The sequence below is a fragment of the Pseudopipra pipra genome, chromosome 1, assembly GCF_036250125.1.
Source record: "Pseudopipra pipra isolate bDixPip1 chromosome 1, bDixPip1.hap1, whole genome shotgun sequence".
NCBI classification, from domain to species: Eukaryota; Metazoa; Chordata; class Aves; order Passeriformes; family Pipridae; genus Pseudopipra; species Pseudopipra pipra.
Genome location: NC_087549.1, coordinates 123,684,278 through 123,698,682, shown reverse-complemented (window position 1 = coordinate 123,698,682; position 14,405 = coordinate 123,684,278). Strand labels below are relative to the sequence as shown.

The following is a 14,405-nucleotide window of genomic DNA, read 5'->3' as shown; positions in this document are numbered from 1 at the left end:
TTCTTACTGAGCTGATCCAAAACATCTTGCTGAAGGAAGATATGCCACCATTCTGCCATTTACAGTCATGGCTTGTTTTGGAGAACATCTGCCCTGGAAGGTACTCTCAAGCTGTTTCATGATATGAAGTCAGGTTCTTATACTCAAAATTTTTTTACCTTCATGAAAGAGGATCCTCTCTTTGAAAGACCTAGGCATTTTTACCTTAGGCAGGACATGCAGAAGGGAATAGCATGTCTTTGTGTCAATAAATCAAATTTTGACAGATCACAACAAATGTGGCACTATTCCTAGTCTTCTTATAGCTGAGAATTTAGTACTCGTGTTACATTCTGGAATTTATTTGGCTTTATATTTGCTTTTGCTAAAAACAATTTATTCCTCAAGGTGTATATAGAATTTTTAAAGTGCTTTGTGAATCCCTTTTGAATCCCTTAATCTACTTTATTTCAAAATCTACAAGAAAAAAATAATGGAGAGCAATGTCTCTTTAATTTACTTTGTATGTTCTTAAATAAGAGGGAGATTGAACTCATGTGAAAGATTCTCTGTCTATTCCTGGGTAGAGTGGTACATTAATTCCATCCATTCTATCTGCCTTTGCTGATGGAATAGGAGATTATGAAGAAAACATTGCCTAAAGTAGAATTTGTTTTTAGAAATTTCTTTGGTGACCATCTTTTAATATTCCTTCTATCATGGATTTCCACTATTAGTGCCTATATTGCTACATTTCTTCATAATCCAGAATTAACCTCTAAACAGAAACATTTCATTGAATAAAATGAAGTCGTCCTACTGGGTTACCCTACCTCTGTGTTTATCATTGTTGCATATACTCCTTGAACCGTGCAAGAGCAATAACAAAATATTTCTTTTTCCCAAATCTGTAGTTAACAGAAATCCTAGAACAGCTGCAGTAATAAAACCCACTGAGTCGTTATGTAGTTTTTGCCTTTCATAGGTGATAATCGCAGAAATTAGAAATTTAGTGCTTCTGTGAATTGAGAACCCATAAAGGACGTATTTGAATCCAGAACTCCAAAGCTTAGTATAGACCTTCTGAAATGTGGTGTGACTCCCTTAGCAAAGGTTTTTCTCCTGACAAAACAAACTGAAGAACTTGTCCTTTGTCAGATCTCTTCTTGTCCCATCTCTATGTGTGTGTAATGAAAGCAAAGGAAAATTGCTTCCTCCGTGTCAAGCTCTACTGTTTTGTTCCCTCCAGCTGTAGCCAGTTTTGAAAGCTGTGGAGACCATGTTGCAGAACTGGACAGTGAATTCACGTCCACCTGACAAAGGTTGTATAACCTGAAGGACATGACTGTATGGCTAAATTATTTCACTATTATACACACATAAGCCTGGAAAACCCATCTTCAGCAGTTGGCATGGCAGTGCTACACCATACACACGTCTGAAATTGAGTACTGTAGAGTCATGGGTTTCCTAGCACTAGACATATTAGGGTTGTTTTTAGGAATTCACTTGCAGCATACTGTCATTTCTTCCTGATCCTTGGTGAAATGCAGAAGGATCTCAGCACACCATTTCATTTAGACTGTCTTCTGGATAAGGGCATGTCAGAAGCAGGCAAGGATGTTCAGAGATAAAATGTATGTCCCTGACTCCAGCAATGCCCTGTGATAGACTTGAAAGAGTGCAATGTTAAAATTTTTACAGAAAGTATTTATTTTATTCATGTTCTGATGTGACTTTCCTGAGTTGTGTTTAAAGTGTTTAGTATCTATACTATTGCAATCACTTTGAAAATTGAGTTACCAAATGCATGTTTGAATTTTGTGAAGAGTTTGTGGCTACCTATGTTCCGTGGTATAAAAGTTCTATTGATCTTTTATTTAACAGTTTTGTTACTAATATTTGAATCTTCTTTCTTGTCAGAGAACATTCAAAGCCATTGCTGTACAGAAACACTGGTTTTGTGCTCGTGTGTGGCAGGTGAATCCTAAAAATTGACATACTGCTCACTGTGCAAGTAGATGATAAAAAGCTGTGTCAGTGGCCCACACCAGACCAGACACAGAGCACACACTGCAGTCTATAAGCAGTCTTTCAATTTATTTTTTTTTGATACTGTGCCACAGACTTAGGAAGGTGAACTTTATGTTGACTGACTGCTGGGCTCCAAATGGTATTTCAGCAGTAGCAGCGTTGCTGTATAGGACAGGCTGGCACCTTTCATTCAAGACGAGGAATCAGGAAATGACATCTCTTGGGTAAGGGATTTTATTCAGTGAGTAAAAAATGAGTTTAGTATAACTCATTCTTTCACCCAGCAAATAATTGGTTTGGAACAAAACATTTAGTAGACTACCTTAAAAAAATTATTTTTGTTGTTTCAACCACCAGCCATTCTTTCTCCTCTGGTCACTATCAGTTTGCTATAAATATGTATCTGCTTAGTTCCTTAGGATTTACTGCTGAGCTATTTCAGAACATGGAGAAGTGAGCTATATTTAAGGAAATTGTAGTAAAAACTAACAACTATCTCATTAGGGTTTGTTTGAAAACTTAGCTAAGTTTGTGGTAAGTAATGACGTTAGACATCCCTAAGCCATGGGCTCTTCAGGACAGCAGTGAATAATCTCCCTGTGTCTGCTGTATATGCAAACTAAACTATGCCAGTTAAGAAATACTCTGTGTATTCTTCATAGAATTTTGGTGTGTTCAATCATCTTCATTTTGTTTCTTAAGTTGCAGGCACATAAAGTTTGGTTTGTATCCATTTTCTATGCTGCCAAGATCATGCAGTACCCATCTTTTTCAATCTGAGATACTTACAGGGTTTTAATTCAGTGAGATGCTCATTCTCGTGCATTTTATTCCTTCCCAGATATATCAAGATTGAAGAGAAAAAATGTGAATTCAACAAGAATTTCCATCTCATCCTTCACACTAAGCTGGCTAACACTCACTACAAGCAAGAACTGCAGGCTCAGGCCACCCTCATTAATTTCTCTGTCACTGAGGACAGGCTGGAAGACCAGCTGTTGGCTGAGGTTGTTAGTCCTGAAAGGCAAGACTTAGAAAAACATAAGGTAAAGGCTATCTTTTGATTTGTCTGTTACCTGTTCCAAGATTTTAAGGCTAGAATTAATATGCCTGTTTGAATTGGCTGTACAGTAATTGTTAGTAGCCCATATATCAGAAAAATTTAAGGGTCAGATTCTGCAAAGTGTAGAAAGTACTTCTACTGATTTGCTCAAATCTATGGTCCCAGAGGGCTCATCTTGACCTAAAGCTCTCCTAGAAATTAAAATTTATTGTGATATTATTCCCACACTTCTCTCTACTGCTTGGTTTGCTCTGTACGTTGCATTTAATTTACAATGCAGGATTAAAGCCCTCTGCAGTGCTTTCTGCTTCAGTGATCTTAAGCCAATAAATGTAAATAAAATTTCATGCCAGTCCATAAGAGGATATGATGGCACTGTTAGGAGCTGGGATATTTGGTTAATAGATCACAATTTATCCCTGCAAGAATGCAGTTCTGTGGCTGCTGCAGTCGTACCAATGTATAGTAACCTATGAGGAGAAATGCTTTTATAGGTGGTTATAGAAAGGACTTTGGGCAGATTGTCATCTATGAGATAAAAAAAGAAATAAAAAATACTTAGGGCTGTGAAATTGATAACAAGAATACTTCCTATTTCTCTACTGTGTCTTTCCAGTTATCTCAGGTAATTTACTAACTTCATCTGCAAAGATTTGTTGCACCTGTTTGAGGTACTGTTGCTTCATGCAAGGGCGATTACCTCTGGAAGAATGAAAGCCATGTACTTGGGAACACAATCTGAAAACAGCTGTCCATTTTCCTCTGCATCTGCACGTTGTTCTACCTGGGACTGTATGCTTACAACACCTGTATCACCTTAGGTTTTTGGTGTGAGGGTCAGAGTCTGATTGAGAGCTCCCCATAAGACTAGTCAAGCTCTTTCACTGTCAGAAGGTCAATCCAGCAGAAAAGTTTTCCCACTATGTTTGCTGCCAAAGCGAGGTTCTCCAGCCTTGTGCTATTCTATGGTTTCCTCAGCTGCCACATAGATTACCACTTGCCATCTCTGGGCAAGATCTCAGTCCTTTTGTGCAGTCTCAGGAGGAAGGACCCTAGCAGAGAGATAAAGTTCTGGTCCATGACAACCTCGTCCTTCTCTCTATAGGTGTCCAGAGCCTTAGATCTAGTATACTGGGACAGAAGATAAACTGTCTCTTTCAAAAATTAAATTAAATCAACTGATGAAATTAAAGTGAAAATATAGCTCACAAATGCTATGAAACAGTATTTCTTGCTGTGGTTGTTCAAATACAGTGTTTTCATTCCCTCTGCTAATCAGAGTCCTGGCCAAGCAGCAGAATGGTTTCACGAATGAGCTCCAGCAGCTGGAGGATGACATGCTGCTCAGGCTGTCAGCTGCCTGAGGCAATCTCTTAGATGACAGTGCACTGTAAAGAAAATCAAATCAACAAAGTCAACTTCAGCAGAAATACAACACAAGGTAATAACAACTGAACTATTTTTTTAACAGCTTAAGGTCACTGTAAAATGTGTATTATTAATCATTTTTGGTGTAACATTTTTATGAGCTAGAATAAGGAATAGTCAAATTCCTGTTTATCCAGAAAGGACTGTCCTCCCACATACTCATGGTTTCATATGTATTGTATGTAGTTGTCTCATATTTGAGGTTTTTAGGTGCTTGAATTAGTAATCATAAAATTAATAAATAGCATGAAATTTGAACAAATGTATTAATATATGATTGCCATGTTTTCAGAGGTAAACAGGCATATTGCAGAGAATAGTCATTCCCTAATATTTGTCTAAGATAAGAAGCTTGGTTACTTGAAGTATTTACTGCTGTCTGAAATAAAGTCAGTTTTCTAGAGTATATCCATACTCTTTCCTGTATGGATAGGAATGTTATGGTAATTGTGTGGGATAATTATGGCACACTAAAAAATAAATGAGACAACAGTCATCCTATAAATAGCTGAAGCCAAAGAAAATGAAGCTCAGATTAACATGACAAGGGAGCACTACAGACCAATAGCCGTAAGAGCATCCATTCCTTACTCTGTCCATATCAGCCCGGGCAGCATCAACCCCATCTACCAGTTTTGCATAATTGGTTTCAAATTTATTTCATGCAAGGAACAAAATTCTGTGTCCAGCAGACAAGTTACTACTTGTACCAGATGTTTACATTTTCAGGGCTGTGTGTTTGAGGAAAGACCACAATGTGGTCTCCAGCTGGTCCATAACACGGTACATTCCCACAGGTCTCTTTGTTGGCTGTTCCCATTCTGACAGTGTTTTCTGATTGGGCTTGCAAGGTTCACCTTCCCTTGTGTTAAGCCATCCCACAGAGTCAGGAACGAAGAGTTTGGAGAAATTCTGTATAAACAAATCAGTGCAGTAAATCTACCAAATGATCTAATGCTGTGAATAAGGGAGATCACCCACTACAAAATTACCAGCTTGCTTAAGTGAGAGATTTTGTTTGCTGAGTTAAATAAGGAAGCAGAAGAGTATTGCTGTTTGCAACCTTCACCCCTGGTTTGCTGAAAGTTTCCTCAAAAGCCTCTTGGCAGAAATGCCTTTCATTTTAGGCTTCTCAGGTCACCTCTTCTTAGAAGTCTACTGTAAGAAACCAATTATCTTATGAGTAGAAAAGCAAAAAAGCAAAATTCAAATAAATAAAAATAATTGTATTAACTTTCAGGCCTTCAATGTGTTTTCCACAAAGCAATTAAATAGGCTGAAATATCAGGGGATATTCAATGTTGTATCTCTAACCTGAGAAAAGTTGTCACATATTCAACCTTTCTTTTCACAAGCCAAGACTTTTTGAAAAAGATAACCTCATTTTTCTGGCCCAAACAGCTTTTCAGATGAGGAAAAATCTCTGATTGATGGTGCTGACATTGGTTTGCAGTTTCTTCACTATAAAGTGATGCCTCTGTGCTCAAACCCTGTGGCTGTGCAGTTTCTGGCACAAGGTGACTGCTGCTTCAGTATCAATAATTGCAGAAATTCCAAAGATGCTTTCATGTAATTCTTTTCATTTAAAATGCTGCAATGATTTCATGAAGCTATTTTGAGGATAAATACCATGACTTAGCTGCTTATGTTTGGATAATTAGGGTTGATCTGGTAAGTAAAGTAAGAAGTAAATAATACATATCCATATCACATTCAGGCTGTTATTTTTCCTTTTAATTTTAGTATCTGTATGCCCTGGGAAAAATCAGGTTCAGTTGTACTGGAAGGCTCTGAAGCAAGTAGGACGACTTTTTTAAATTTTGTGTGCTGTCAAGATTCTTCTAAGAAGTAAAGAGATAGAATTTGTTGAATTGGATTTCCTTCTTCGATTCAGAATTGAACACATGCGAGTCCTGTTGACTTCCTAAGTACTCAGTGATGGAGTGTCATTAGAGTAGTTTGGGAAAATTGCTTTTCAGTTCTTTTTGGTGTTATTTCTGGACACATGCCTCAACTAGACAATTTCAAATAAAGTCATACATTCTACTGGGGTTTTTTTAGTAAAACTAGTGATGCTTTCAAAAAGGAGTTTTCTTTGCTATTTGGGTGCATTTTTCCTTAGACATCTCATACTGTACTTTGTGAGGAAATTCTATTTTGCCATAATTTTCCAGCCCCTAAAAATACAATTTTATTTCATACCACTCCTTACTGTAGTAAATGTCCCATACAGGGTTTCCAGTTTATTGTATCTTGATGTTTAACAGTAAGCAGACAGTATGGCAATACCAACCACAGTAAACTTTTATAAATAATATTATTTTTATGTATCTGTGCTTATGGGTATAGGTATGTAATTTAGTAGTTTAAGGCAAGTCCTGAGTCCCTTATAATTGGTTAAACTCGGGTTTTTACATACCTCAAAAAGTATCAGTGCCATCCTTTTTCAGTCATCATGCAGAAAGTACATCATCTGTATTTATGTCTTTGGCATACTTCCAGGCTATGGCAGTGATGGATGTGTTCAGTGGGGTAGATAAAGATATTGAAAGATCCACCAAGAAATGGAAGAAGTGGGTGGACTCAGAATGTCCAGAAAAGGAAAAGTTCCCCCGGGAATAGACAAAAAAAACAAACCTCTTTTGAGAAACAAATAATGCTGTCCATTAGGACAGAATGACATACACTCTGAGGTATGAAATCTGAGGGTACATCTTTCAGGGTAAGTGTGTGTAAGGGTGGTGGCTTGTCTGACAAAACTCAGATCTTAAGAGGAAAGAAAACTGGGTGGTCAAACAGAATTTGAGATCGATGACTGTGGTCCTTCCTATCCTGGTCTGCTGGTGCAGAGTTTGTGAAGAGGTAGTGTGTTGATACATGAGTCACAGCATATTTGGAGATTTGTGATTTCTTTTAGTTTGCATAGAGGTACCAGGGGAGAGTACTTACTCATAAATAGACATGCAGTAAGCTATCCTGTTAATATCTAGAAGTGTATTTCTTGGTGTTAGTTTTCATTATGGTATTAGGGCTGTATTAGGTGGGTAACCCTGCAGGATGATGATTTTTCAGCTCTCCCTTTTGAAAATTCTGTGATACAAAGAAAGATTCAGCTGTGGATACTGACCAATCTCCTCCCAGTTGTCTTTCAGTTGTACTGTTTTAATTTTTGATCCCAAGTGATGGTCTTACAAACCTATTCCTCCACATCACACCATCACAGTTTTTGTCCCTTTTTATATGACTTCTGAGAATGCAATTTTTGTCCTGGGTGCTTATTTTGCCCAGCTGCCCTGGCTTCATGTGCCAGTATTGCCTGCATATAATGACTTCATCAATTCAGTTATTGAAGAGGCCTTTTGCATTCAGAAGTTGCTGTTTTCTGTCATGTGGTCCCTATCCCACAGGGAAATGGGAATGATTGTCTTTCCTCTTGCTTCATCGCCTGCTTCCCTTCCTGCCTTCTCATGATTTCTCTGATGAAATGACCATCACTGTCAGATGCTCAAGTCTGCAATGGTGCAGACTTGAAGCATTTATCAAGGAACATTTTTTATCAAGGAACATCAAGGAACATGTTTAGTGGATGTTTTGTCATATGCATAGGAACTTTGTGGAAGAAAAGCTTTGGCTGAAGGTACATGGAAAGCGCAAGGATGGATTTAGCAAAATGCTAAGTGAGCAGTCCAGCTCAACCAGTCCTGTGTTTTCCATTCTGGCTTCCAGAGTAGACCCACTTGAAGATACTGAGACATTAGGTAAGCCTCTTACTTGCTTCACTCGCAACAGAAGCAACTTGCAACTGTCCTCCCATCAAAGAAAGGAAAATTGAGCTCAAAAGTGAAATGGAGCATGCAGGGCTAGAAATGAAGAAAAATCTATATATGGTTATATGCTTGTGTGTATGTTCTCATACACACAAGCATGTAGGGGTGTATTTTTTTTTCTACTAAACAGAAGAAAGCCTTCTGGAGTCATCTGTCGCTACAATGGAGTATGCACTACTATGGGAAAGTTGAGCGCAGTTTATTTTTGGCAGCAGATTCAAGTTCTAAAGTTTCTTCCACCCCCACCAGATGCATGGCAATGGGGTGGATGAAAAGTGTAAGGCCATAACCACTACAGTATGAAGAAATTTCTAGATTGAGCATTCCTCTGCTTGGCATAATGCAGGTTTCCTTTGTACTGTTTTCTACCTTTTGACTAGATGAGGGCCAGAGGGCAATTTTCTCCATGCTCATGTAATCTTGTGCCCCCTGTGACTAAATAATGGTCATTATACAAACTATATTCAATTGTATAGGGCTCTGTGGCTCTATACTTAGGATTACTATTCCCCACAGACAATAGTGAGAATACCAGGTTAATACATCTGTGACCTCACTGTGCTCAATTTAAGCTCAGGCCTCACAAGGTGAGAGGCTTGTGCATTTACCCACTGAACCAATCAGTTAAAAAACTGATGTGATATCTACCACATGTTGCTCCTTTTTTCATAAGGGAATTGCTCTGTACCCCCTGTAAGAGTTTCTAAAGCTCAGTAACAATGCCGAGCATCTATCAAAATGTCAAAAGGTTCATTATCTTAAAACCAAGGGAACAGATTTCTGCAGGCTTTTTCTAATACCAGCAATAAGGCCACTGTTGAGAGCTCGCAATTTTGCTTGTTGAAATTGTAAGGGTTTAGTGAAGTGCTTCAGAGGAAGTAATATGCATTGCACAAGTGATAGTGAAATTAATGGGGGCATTATCATTCTTTTTCCTTTCTGCTCTGCTAATTTTCCTATCTCCTCCCCCTCTGTCACTCACCCTTCCCCAATTATTTCTATTGCAGGCAAAAAGCTTGGGTTCATTATAGACTGTAGACTCTAGAAGATTTTATAACATCTCTTTTGGACAAAGGCAGGAGATGGTTGCAAATGAGGCACTCAAGAAGGCTGCCTGCCATGGCCATGGGGTTCTTTCCCAAGTGAGTGTCAAACAGTCCCTCTGACAAGGGAATGCCTCCTCGGCTGGAGGGATATTTCCAGAACACAAAATATGCAATGGATTACAGCAAAAGTTTTAAACAGCTAATAATCTTGTTCCATTTGCTTTTGCTTTTGGTTGTAAGAGGATAAACATCATATTAATAGGGTGTGTGTCATGTTTTGCTGAACAGCATCACCATCCTGGGAGGAATGGCAGAGATAAAGCAGAAGGCCCCTGGTGGGTAGCTAGAATTGCCCTCAGGCACACACTTCCCCGCCTAATTAAGAGCTCCTGTTCCATTCAGTGGGCCATAATGGAGAATTTAATGAAATGGGTCTAACTGCCCCTGGGGAAGCTGTATAATTAGCCCTGGAGTGCTGCTTTTCAGAGATAGCAGCCCTGGCTTTGGCCAGCCTTGTATGGACCAAGAACCCACTCTGCAGCGGACAAAGAGATCCGTGCAATCCCTTGGTGAGCAATGGTTTCCCAACACAGTAAAAGAGCGAACAGGAGCACTGCAGCTGTAAATGCTACTGAAAAAAAGATGCTGCCTTCAAACGTTTTGTGCCAAACAGCCAATGTGTATGTGTGACAACCCCTCTGCCCTCAAGCCAAACAAGAAATGCATGTTCCAGGCCTTGATATTAAAGTGGTCATGATAATGGACTGATTCCCTCCTCTTCTGGTTTTAACCTCAGCATCCTGGTTTGTCTGTCAACCAAGTTGCCTGCAACAAATGAAGAGATGAACTAGACTCAGTGTTGTCTGCTAGATGAAATCTCCATGGGATTAGTGAGGGGCCCTGATGTGCTAGGCACTGTGGGAGCACGCACAAACTGCCCCCTTTAGCATCAGTGAAACCAGAACTCTTTAACCAGATTTCACATGAGTAAGCTAATCATGCTAGTCTAAAAATAACCCTATTTTACTGCTAGTGAGCATAGAAAAGTTGTTGTGAAGAGAACAGCCAAGTTGGTTTTCAGGGGAGTTTCAGAGTTCTCAACCACTCTGGGGACAGGATGAGAAAATAGGAGAATGGTAGAAGCAGTGTTGTGTGTCTGAAGCCACAGGAATTAATGGGGAACATCTGAGAAGCTTCTGATGTTACAGACCTGCTCCATTTTTCAGCCCATTATTCCTGGCTTCTGAGGGAGGAGAGGGGAAAGGATTTTGCTGTGAAGATTTTTGATAGTGAAGGATTGGGGAAAGTCTGAAAGGACATTCCATAAAGATGTTGGACCAAATCTCAAATGGTGCTAATCTAGCTAGAGCTAGTGAGATTTGGATGTACTCAGTGCTTCTCAATCTTTAGTCTTCTGGGGTTTAGCCCAGAAACCCTGTAAGTTTATGTTTCAAAAAAAATCCTGGACCAAAAGATGACATATTTTACTATGGATTTTATTGTAGACTAGGGAGTGTATAATTAGATATTAAAAAAAAAAAAAAAAAAAAACCACAAAAAAAACAAAAAAAAACCCCACAAAACCCAACAACAATAACAAAACCTAAACCAAAAAAAAAACCCAAACCAATCTGCTATTCTGACTGATCTGGGAAATACTTTAAAAATTACTTTGGCTTCAGGTCTTGCAAAAGCAGTTGGCACAGTGGTTGGTAAACTAGCAGAATAGAGACTGACTTAAATTTTTTTGGTATCGGATTTAACTCTTCTATCAGTCTTAATTTCTCAAATTCAGACACCTGATATATTGAATGTTTATTTTGTTGTTATATCAAGGCTCCTGGTTTTATTCAGGGTAGAAACTTGTGTTGCATTTTTCATGGTTAAACTCAACATTCTGACTTAAGAAGGTTTTTTTGTCAGACATAAAATCCTTCACCTTTCCCCAGAGTCTGCTACCTGTTGTTTAGTTCAGTTGTTTATTTCCTTTTGAAAGCCAAGAGTTTATCCTTCTGAAGTTTCTTCCACACATCTGTGTTTCACGGGTATCAAAAGTAATTTTATGTCCATTACTTCTTAAAGTAAAAGACAGAATATATGTCAGAGAATTAAGGATTATTTTCTGCAGTTTTTATAGGCAATGCCAAATATTTTAAAAACCAGCTGAAGCCCTGTGCTGAATCTTATCTTGCCAAAATTCTCTACTAACACTACAAGCAATGGAGGCAAAAAAAATATACTCAATTTCAAACATGATTTTTGGGAAACTAAAATTTGAAGGACTTTGAAGGCTTTTTTAGTAAGTGTTAAACTGGTACATCTTCTGCTTGGGATAAAGTCTATGGATGATTTATGCTAAGAAACTGTAATGGTTGTCTGAGTATTATTTATAGACTTCTAGTTAAAGACTCTATTTTTGTTGGTTTCAGTAGCACAACAGTTCTTTCCTAGGGGATATTTGGAAATAAAAATGTCACTATCAACACTTGTGCATCTGGAAATTACTGCAAAAAATACTGCCCAATCTGTGGCATATACTGATCATTAAGAAACCTGTTTCTTACTCTCCTTCCAACCCCAGGCTTGTGAGTGCTCCCTTTCAGCTGCTGAGGCAGGCACAACTGTCGATAACACTGCCAGTTGTTACTGCATGTTATTCCTTTTTATTTGACAGGATACCCTTGAGCTGTGTACCAGAGAACGGAAATTTAAAAGCATCCTTTATCTTCTGTGCAATTTTCACAGTTGCGTTGTTGGGAGACTGAAGTTTGGCCCTCAGGGCTGGAACGGAAGGCAGCGGTTCAGCACCAGAGATCTCTGCGTCTGTGTCACTGTCCTCTGCAACTATTTGGAGGCCCATGTGAAGGTAAGAAGTAGTGGTCAGGTAACCACACGCCAAGGTCATTTCAACTCAATCAGCTGTTTATACTGAATAAGGGGGACACAATCCTTTCTCTGGAACTGTTATTTAAGTAGCTGGCATTATATGATGCTCTTGTTGAGTATGAAAATAAACCAGATCAAAGGGGGTGGGGGGCTGTGGGATTTTTTCTGGCAGTGAATGCTTGAACTTTGTAATATAGGTCAAACCAGTTCCACATCAGTAGCTAAAGGGGAAAAAAATGCCCTTCATTATGTTAACAAAAACAGGGGTTTACATGTGCATATATGCCAAATTCATTAGGCAGGTAATGAAGCATTTGCACAAATGTAATTACAAACAGCAATTCTGACAGTTCATAACACTGCATTAATAATCACTACAATTAGTTTTGATGATGGAAGCAATTTACAGCACGTCACATATATAAATAATGGTGCATTTCCTGAATGTGTCATTATTATGTATTAAGGATGCCACCTTGTTGTGACTTTTTCAGTAATGTTCCCCTTGAGTCAAAGTTAAGGGTAGATGAGTGATTTTATTTCTGAGCTACAGCATATTTCGGATTTGTATAGTTTAAATACCGAGTTGAGGTCACTTGTCTAAATTCTGTATGCGAAAATGTGAAATGCCTAAATAAAAGCAGCAATTATTTATTACTGAATGTTATAGTATATTACTAAATAGATCCTCCAATTTTAATAACTTAAAGAAATTTCAGAGATAATCATAAAGAAAAAAAGATAAGTGTAACCCCTTGATTATATGGTTTTCTCCTTATCTTCCAACTTGTATTTGCTCTTACAAATTGATTTTCTTTTTCTCTTCATACCCCTACTGACCTTTATTTAGCTAATAGGACATCAAAGTGGTTTTCCTTTTTGTAGTACTTGGTGTCATAATAGTGAAATAATTGGTTAATTTTATAGTGATGATTTAATAATGTTTCCCATTTAGAAAACAAGTCTATAAAATCAGCTTATTCCAACCGTTTTCTTTGCTAATAAGTCTTGCTGCTTTAAACTCTGTTCTTTTCAAACCACAATTCATAAGCTGGATAATTAATTTTGCTAATTAATGAGAGGGAGGATTCTGTTCTCAGAGAGCACTAGAAAGATCTGTAAGGTCAAGAGTTATTTCTTCTCTTGGTAATATTGCTTATTGGCCCTTCTCATTGTATTGGTTAGTGTTTCATTACCCTGTGGCTTTATAAGGATTTTTTTACATAGATATTGGAGAGAGAAATAAGATAATAGGTTTTTTTAAATGTAACTTTGTATACATGTATATATATGTGTATATATCTATATAAACCTCCCAATTTATTATCTTTTGGGGAAAACGTTCTTAAGACAACTATGGATTGACCAGAAAACAGAAAGCATAAGCTGGGCAACTTGAGCTAGCCCATCAGCTAGTGGAGATTGCCATAACTTGATCATCACTTGTACCAGTTTTATAGTGTTTTCCTGTGAATATCCAATCTCGCATCTCAGTTTGACTTAATCCATTTTCCTGCTGCTAAGACAAACTCCAACATGCTAACTCTGATAGTTAAGGCCTCCTTATGTGAAGTACAGGATGCTTGATCCTGCCTCATTGTCCCACTCTTGCCCTCCACCTTCTGATTCCTACACATGTGTTTGTGGAGTTGTCATTCAATGTTGTAAGGGGGATGTGGATTCTGTCTTCACCGTTATGCATCCACTGAGCAATGGCTCTGTGCTTTTTGGGGTACAACAGACTAGTTTTCTATATAGTACAATGGCAATTATGTGAATCTGACAGCCCAAAATATTTCTAATTCAAGCTTTTCAGTTTTCTTACACTACCAAAAATTCCCCTTTTGTATCAGCAGCTTTGATTACCCCAGTATAATCAATGCCCCAGAAATGTGCAGCTGAATAAGCTCATACTGAGTTAGAATATTGATATACTCTTGTAAAAGACAAAGGGAGGAGCAATTTCTTGAGATAAATATATATGAAATTAGAAAAACATTAAATGAAGTTTTGTTGCCAACAAAGAGAAGAGTAGGTTCTAACTCCAAGAATGCTTTGTTCTAAATCCAAGTTGTTCACATTTTTCACAGGGATTCTCTGATCAGTCTTCTCATCACAAGCATGCAGCGTTACATGTTATAT

General features: G+C 38.1%; 1 protein-coding gene across 1 annotated transcript in view; it reads left to right on the top strand.

Annotated features, from left to right (window-relative positions):
- Positions 1-14,405, top strand: part of DNAH11 (dynein axonemal heavy chain 11) — a 102,773-nt gene that overhangs the window by 78,344 nt on the left and 10,024 nt on the right. Inside the window, exons 12-17 of the mRNA XM_064675385.1 lie at positions 2,855-3,059; positions 4,358-4,517; positions 5,906-6,073; positions 8,111-8,262; positions 9,339-9,473; positions 12,123-12,243. The gene's annotated coding sequence lies outside the window, so the exon portion shown is untranslated. The remainder of the gene's footprint in view (positions 1-2,854; positions 3,060-4,357; positions 4,518-5,905; positions 6,074-8,110; positions 8,263-9,338; positions 9,474-12,122; positions 12,244-14,405) is intronic.